The sequence below is a fragment of the Ailuropoda melanoleuca genome, chromosome 4 (assembly GCF_002007445.2).
Source record: "Ailuropoda melanoleuca isolate Jingjing chromosome 4, ASM200744v2, whole genome shotgun sequence".
Lineage (NCBI taxonomy): Eukaryota > Metazoa > Chordata > Mammalia > Carnivora > Ursidae > Ailuropoda > Ailuropoda melanoleuca.
The window spans coordinates 112,887,207-112,895,208 of record NC_048221.1 but is presented as its reverse complement, the minus strand read 5'-3'; the positions used below and the strand labels follow the sequence as shown (position 1 = coordinate 112,895,208).

Genomic DNA, 8,002 nt, shown 5'->3' with positions numbered 1-8,002 from the left:
CTGGTATTCCACACAGAGGGGGAAGAATACGCAAACAGAAAGGTGAACCGACATGATGCCTCTGTGTGTGTGTGTGTGTGTGTGTGTGTGTATGTGTGTCTGTGGGGCAGGGTCTAGAAGGAGTCACGGTGAGTGAGGGGTAGGGGAGATGGGAGATCTGGTTGGACAGAAAAGCTTGTTACCCCAGGTTAAGGACTATCACGTGGGGATGTCATGGAAGCATTGGAAGTGGGGATGAGGTCCCACGTGTGGCCAGGTTTCTAGTTTGGATGGCATGTTCGTCAAGCAGGACAGGAAGGGGGGGGAATGGGCATGTGTTGGGGGCTCGGATGAGACTGCGAACGCTGCTCTGCACTGCTTCTGTCAGGTCGCTTGTGAAGGGCAGAACTGCTGACCGGGGGAGTCTCTGTGGGGGAAGGAGTACAGGGCAGCTCTCAGAAACCGGGCTCCTGGGGGAGTCAGAATGTGTTTGCCCAGTGGGGAGGTAGAACCAAGGTTTAGAACAAAGGAGCTGGCACCATGCTGGGAAGATGACTGTGTGGTTCCATAAATGAAAAAGGGCAATAGTCAAGTTGAAACCTCAACCCCTCATTTCACTGCCCTTCTGCTTGTGATACTCCTCTGTTGGCCCTTCAGGGCTCATCTGGAATGCTAGCTTCTGTCTGAAGCTTTTCCTCCAGCCACCCCTGGAAGTTATCTCTTTCTTTTTAGGACCTCTATAACTTGTGGCTTACAAGTATTTTATCGCTTTGTATTTCCCCTTATGGGTAAAATCTCTCAAGACTGGCTTACTTATCTTTGAACTTCCTCCATCACCCAGACGCTGCTCTGTATACTCTCTGTACTGAAGAAAATGATAATTGAACCGAATCTTCACTTCCACGGAAAAGTACATCCTACAGGGTTTAATAAATATGAACCTTATATAATAAAATATTTCATGGAATTGGAATATTTCAAAGCTCCATCCATACAAAGCCCAAAAAATTCATGTAAATACTTGAAGAAGAAAAACTTATCTAATAATTCAAGACACTGGTTTTTTTTTCAGACATAGAGAACATTTTATTTTCTTACTTTTGAAAGCGTTATAAGATTTTCCAGCATTAAAATCCATTTCCAAGTTGGATGATCAAGAAATAACAGGACACTAAATTATACAGTTTCAAAATTTGCTGTGGCTCTTTAAGCCCCTGAAAATTTCCCAGAGCAACACTTCTGGGCAGGTGCATTGTGGCTTTCTTTGGTTTCTGCTCCTCAAGGCAACAATGGCTCCATCTTTAGTCGCAAACTTCCAGGGAAAGCGCCTACCACAAAGGGTCCCAAATTCAGCAGTCTGTGCCTACATTGATAACAGCTCCTAGCCTGCCGCTATCTGGCAGCTATCTGGCCACGTGCCATGTCCAGTATGCTATTTTGGTCTTGAAAATATTCTGCCTTTCTTCATCTACCTTAATGTCATATCCAGTTTTAAATAATTCAAGAACTTTGGGGATGTCACAGGCAATGGAATTCCAAGTAAGCCTTGGCAATCTTTTTTTTTTCTTCCCATTTCCTTCTTTAATTGATTAAGCTTGGGCATTATTTCTGGAACAGCTACATAAAAGTCTGATTGAATTTCATCATCCCAAATCTTCTGAAGCAGATTAGTTCCTCCTCAAACAGTAGCTCCATTTTCTTCTGCTATTTTAATCTCTGATGCATTCTCTGGAAATACAGCAACTTTATTGATTTCTGGAACACATGAGTATGGAAAACTGAGAACACTGGCCAATGGCTCCCCATTGTTCTTCTTCCCCAGTGCCATGTCTAGTGTCAAATCAAGGTAAATACTTTGCTTTGGGTTAGTGAAGTTCAGAATTTGAAATGTCTTAAGTAAGCAATTAGCTGTCTCCACCTCATATAGTTGCCTTGGATATAAGTGCTGCTGTTCTTGTTGTTGTTTAAAGATTTTATTTCTTTATTTGAGAGCGAGTGAGAGAGTGAGAGGGAGCACAAGCAGGGGGAGTGACAGGCAGAGAGAGAGGGAGAAGCAGACTCCCTGCTGAGCAGAGAGCCAGACTCAGGGCTTCATCCCTGGACCCTGGACCATAACCTGAGCCGAAGGCAGATGCTTAACCGACTGAGCCACCCAGGTGCCCCTGGATGTACCCATTTTAAGTAGACCTCATCCTCAGGCTCACCTTCCATAAAGGTTCATCTTTTTTCTCATCTGATGTTTTTCTCTGCACTTTTTCTCTTTACTCTGCAGGATTTGTATAGCAATAAAATGTCCGTTGGGCACTTGAACATGGATAAGGATAAACGGGTGTCTGAGAAGCCATCTTGGAAAGACTATGCCTTTGATGATATATGGAGGCTCTATCATCTTACGGCTACCATCATGTTGACTCTTCCGGATTTTGTCCAATATACTGTTCTCTGTTCTGGTCCATAAACAGAGATCTCGTGCTTGGTGGAAAGCTCAGCTCAAGAAGCTTTGAAATGCAGATTAGATTAATTACACCAGAAATATATTTGAAAATTGAAAAGAAGCATTTTCTAAAAGGCAAATTCCAAATATATGCCTTTTCAAAGGAAGTGTCATTTGGAAAGAAACTGAATCACACCATGAAATCTGTGGCATTTCTTTTGGTTTCCACTCTCTCCTATACTAGTGGTAGGCTCATGTGATATGTAGAAATGTGCTTAATCAAATTTAGCTTGACTTCTCAAGTTAAGAAAATGTATACGCAGTATTTCTGAGATAAGAAGAGGCACATTCTTTTTTAAGCACACATCCTTCCTATGCTGCTGCTTTTGCCTTATTCCCTTATTTGAAAATTTGGCTGTGCTTATAAAATCTACAAATTTCTATTTGTTTAGAACGGGGCTAGAATAGCCTGGGATCCTATGGAGCTGAATGGTATTTTAGAGTGCTGATTCTCGTTTTCTCTTCAATAAAGATCACAACACGTTATCTGCACGTATCTTACAGCACACACACTGGGGATTACCCACCTGGGAAAGGGACCCGGGTTCTGGTGCAAGCCTTCTGTTTGCTGAGGGCTATGTGTTGTTGAGCCAGTCACTCAATCTCTGAGGTAAAATGAGGGATTCTTGCCTAAAACTCCGTGATTCTGTAGTTTAAGTATAATCAACTCGAAAGTTTGCTGATTTCTTCGGAAATTAAAAAAAAATGCTAATGACCATAAATACATACTGCTGAGCCCTGAGTTTATTTTTGAAATAATGTAAGACAGGGAGAGAGGTTTGGGAGGTCCCTTCCTTTATATAAATTTTATATGGGATATGTTTGTCTAACATAGCACATGCCAAGAGTTAGGGGTCTATAGATGCTACCACAATTAGAGACCTAGAGATAAGGATAATGATTTTTTTTAATTTGAAAAAAAAAGTAAAACAGAAATGAGTTTCTAATTTTATTGCAAATAACTCGTAGGACTGAAAATGAATACACCGTCACACACTTCTACATTGAATAAACACCATGCAAAAGGATCAGTTACAACAGTAATTTACCAAGATTAAAAAAGAGTCGCATTTTTAAGAGCTCATTTTAAGGGTTGTTGATTTTTAAATCAATTTGCTTCTTGTTTCTTAGTTTATCTTTTGTTTTGAGAAGCTTTCTCTCAGGGAAATAAATTTTATGCAGGAAATATATGTGATCATCTTTGTGATGTGTTAAAATTGAAAGAAAATTAAACTTTAGTAAGAAAAATCATACTAGATGCAGAAATAGACAAAGAACCACATACCAGATGTAGATTAGATATAATGTATAAAGATGATTTTTTATAATGGCTTTTAAGATTCAACTTTAAGATACAGATTCTTTTTTACTGAGGAAAGGAGAGCAACGTATTTGTGTTGGAATTTAATAATATGTGTTTATTCATATGTGTACGTCTACATATGAATGCCTGTGTGCATATAATTATATGCTATGTAATGCACATATAGTATACACTCACATATCTGTTGGCATTCTTGTCTATTCTGTAGAAAGAAAATGCTGCTATATTAAAATATGTCGAGCATTCAGTTAATCACATTGTTTCTTGGCTTTTTTTGTTACTTCCTGTTGGCCTAGTGGCGATGACTCATTATAATGTAATGTAATACATACGGTTTCCAGTATCGCATGATGAATGTAAATGGATATATAAGAAATCTGAAACACTGTTCTTGTTTAAAAAATGTAAACATTGAACAGAAGCTTATTCATCAGAGAATTTAATGTCACTAGTGCTTTGATTTCAGTAATACTAAGACTCTGATAGAGCTAATCTTCAGTGAAGAAAAGTGACTGAATTTCACTTTTTAGTAATTATTTTATAGCTTATATGTAAACACAAACAAAGAAACCTTTTAAACCAGTTCATTGTCGCTTTCTGCAAATAGGTCACATACCTTTTCTTAATATTAGGTCATTTCAAAGTAGGAAAAACAAAGTCCCCAATGATTAACTTGAGAGGGGAAAAGAGTAAACAGAAATACAAACACAAAAGAACAAGTATTTTTGAGTTAACATTCTCAAATACAAACACAAAAGAACAAATATTTTTGAGTTAACATTCTCCCTAAGGAGAATGGCAGAATTAGATTAACAAACATTTCAATTGAAGAAGGTCTTAAAGTTTAATCTACTAATTTAATGATAATTAATGGAAATTAGTGGAATTCAAGAGTGAAGAAATTTCTACAATTATAGCTTGAAAGAATGAATAGAATTTTGTTGGAGAAGCTGCTATTGTTTTTGAAGAGTTAACAATCAAGCAGTAAATTAGGAAACTAACAATTACATGGTAAAGAGAATCCAATATATGTAAATTACCCTCACTGTAGGTAGAAAAGTTGTTTGATATTATTTCCCTAAACCACCTCAAGAACCACCTCCCAATAAAGTAAGTTACATCTTTGGGCTCAATTTTCATTATCTGGGTAATATTCCTGGGGCAGGTAATCATCTCCCTTTGCCGCTGGTAACATTTGCATTAGAAATCAATCTACTTCTAAATGCTGTATTTGATTTCACATGATCTTCATCTTGTTCAGTTGAAATTTGTTGTTTTTTCAACAACAAGCTGGTGTTCCAATAATATTAGAGATATAAAAAAATACAATTCTGGAGTTCTGACTGGACTTGGCCAAGTTTCAGAATCATCAACGATAAACCATGAAGGGCCTACAGTCATGGTTCTCCTCCCCCATAGGGCTTAGGGGCTCTGAGGTTTCTAAAGAGATTGACTTCACAAGTATTTCAGAGATTCTTTTGCTTTTGCTTGGCTCATTTCCTTCTTGATAAGATTCTATTTCCTTTCTCTTCCTCTTCACTCTGTTACTTAGCATAGTTTCAAAATATGGTGTAGCCCTCTTGAACCACTGCTTTCAGCAAATGACTCATCATGAGATAACTGAAGATTTGGGGGCATATGTGTTACTTTTGTTCCTGTTAATTCTTTGCTTTCCACCCCACTATGAATATAATAAACTTCCATATTTGGCACCATTTTTTTTTTTTTTTGCTACCGTTCTGGCTTTGAAACATCAGCCTGTCTCATTTTCTTTGAACCAAGATTAAGCCACAATGCAGTCTTAAAACAATAAGTAATGGATTGACTTATTGTTCTTGACCCTTGGTTTAGTAATGAGGAGTCTTGGAAGAAAATGAACCTCTTTCACTCTTTCAAGAATGGCACAATAGACTGAATGTTTGTGTCCCCCGAATTCATATGTTGAAACTTAATTCCCAATGTGGTAGTATTTGGAGGGTTCGGCCTTTGGGAGGTGATTACCTCGTGACAGTGGGGCCATTCTGACTGGAATTAGTCCTTTTATAAAAGGGACCCCAGAGAGCTCTCTTGCTCCTTCCCCCAAGCCAGAAGATTGCCATCTGTGAACCAGGAAGTGGGCACTCGCCAGACACCGAATCTGCTAGTGTCTTGATCTTGAACTTCCCAACCTCTAGAGCTGTGAGAAATAAATTTCTGCTGTTGATAATCACCTAATCTATGGTATTCCATTATAGCAGCTTGAATGGACTGAGACATATGGAGACCTTGCCTGAGGAAAAGAAGGGGATCAGGGCAATATGGATCCCTTCTCTTCTGCACTACACATCCCATCCCCTCACCTGGAGGATGGATCTTTGCTGCTTGGATACCCTACACAAATGGGTACCTGCTCCAGATGATTCCAAATCTTGCTCCCTCATCCCAACCCCTTTACACCCTAAAGCTGGCATTGGTTCTGTCCCCCGAAAGTTCTGTGTAATTCCATTTATATTAAAATGCAGGTTAAGAGTTGTAATGAGGGGTAACTTGACCTTGATGGATTTAGAATCTTTTTCTAACATTAGTCAGACCTCACGGACCACCTTCATTTTCTTCATTTTTCAAGTACATGGGACAACCAGGGAAGTCTGTGACACTGCCAACATGAGACCAGGGCTCTCCCTGCCGAGAAATGTGACAGAAATGAATCTCTGCCCAGTCATGTCTCCGATGCTCATCCCCATAATTCTCATTTGCTGTCATAACTACTGTCTTCTACCTTCATTTCAGATGAGGAAATTGAAGCCCTACTAAGTGTTAGGTGACTTAAGGGCAGGACTCACATAGCAAATTAGAGACACAACAAGGATTTTAATCCTTATCTGTTTACACTTTTTCCTAACAATTCCCATTGCTGCCTTCTGTGTAAATACCTGGGTAACGCAGGAAGCAGAGGATTATGGCAGATTCCGGTCTTTCAGTGCCATAGATTTTCTTCATATTAATGCTATTCATCATCTGATTATTGTCAAATCGATTTACATCTGGTAGGATGAGCATCTCCTGAAATTCAGTGCATTTATTTAGCACCTACTGCATGCAACACAGTGTATTAGGTTCTGTCTGGGGAAACTAAAAGAAAAAGATATGGCCCCTGACATGTCGTGTGTTATACACTAGTTAGGAACCCAAATGCACCTAGGTGTTTATTGGTGGATCTTATGGGCCGTTTATGGTTGACCAGATTCCCAAGGGAGCGTCTCATGGTTGGGGCTCAAACACACTCTTTCTCCGGCTGCTTCAATGTGAAGGCCTCCATGCAGCCTGAGGTGCTTTTTTTTTTTTTCCCTCAGTAATCTCTACACCCAACATCGGGCTCGAACTCATGACCCTGAGATCAAGAGTCACATGCTCTACCTACAAAGCCAGGCAGGACCTCAGCCTAAGGTTCTTCCCCCCCGCCCCTCAGGGCTGCTTCCTCCTACTTCCCCCAGGTGGATGGAGGCTGGCCCAGAGTGAGGACCTTCCACTGAATGGCCATGCTGGGCACAGTTAGCTGCTCACGTTGGGACTGTACCTTTTGGGAAGTTCTTCCTTTCAGGAGCTAGAAGAGGGCAGAGGAGTCAGGATTGCTCCTGCCTGGAAGGAGACCTGGCCCACTCCCCACCCCACCCCAGCCTCAGGTCTCCGTTGGCCTACTTCTTACTCTTGGGCTTTGCTCTCTGGTGGTTGAAGGAAGACAGCCCCATTGGCTGCTTCAGTCTGGGGCTTCTTTAGCGTGATGACCTGGGGCAGCAGCCCGGAAAGTGCTGTGCTTGGTAGGGGACACACACTCCGAGCTGTTGCTGCTTCTCTCTGGCTGGTGTGTGCTTTGCATGTGTCAACTCATTTGATCCCCACAATGCTTTATGAGATGGGCATTATTTTTAGCCCCACTTCATAGCTGGGGAAATCAGGGCACAAAATTAGTTAATTTGTAAATATCACATAGTAAGTAGTAGAGCTGGGGTTCAAACTCAGGCTGGCTTCAGAGTCCGTGTAGTAAGCTCCATTCCTATTTCAACAATTTACAAACTCATCACCTTCGTCTGGACATACTTAAAGTTTTCAATATTTGCCCCTTCAAGTGTGGAACCCAGCTTGAAAAGAGTGTTCCAATGATGTGATTGACCAAAGATGTGATTGTTCCAGATCATCATGATATCGATTCACCATTGTATTAGCCA

General features: G+C 40.4%; 1 pseudogene; it reads right to left on the bottom strand.

Moving 5' to 3' along the window:
• Positions 1 to 1,243: 1,243 nt before the first annotated feature.
• Positions 1,244 to 2,190, bottom strand: LOC100483025 (annotated as a pseudogene).
• Between the last annotated feature and the right edge of the window lie 5,812 nt (positions 2,191 to 8,002).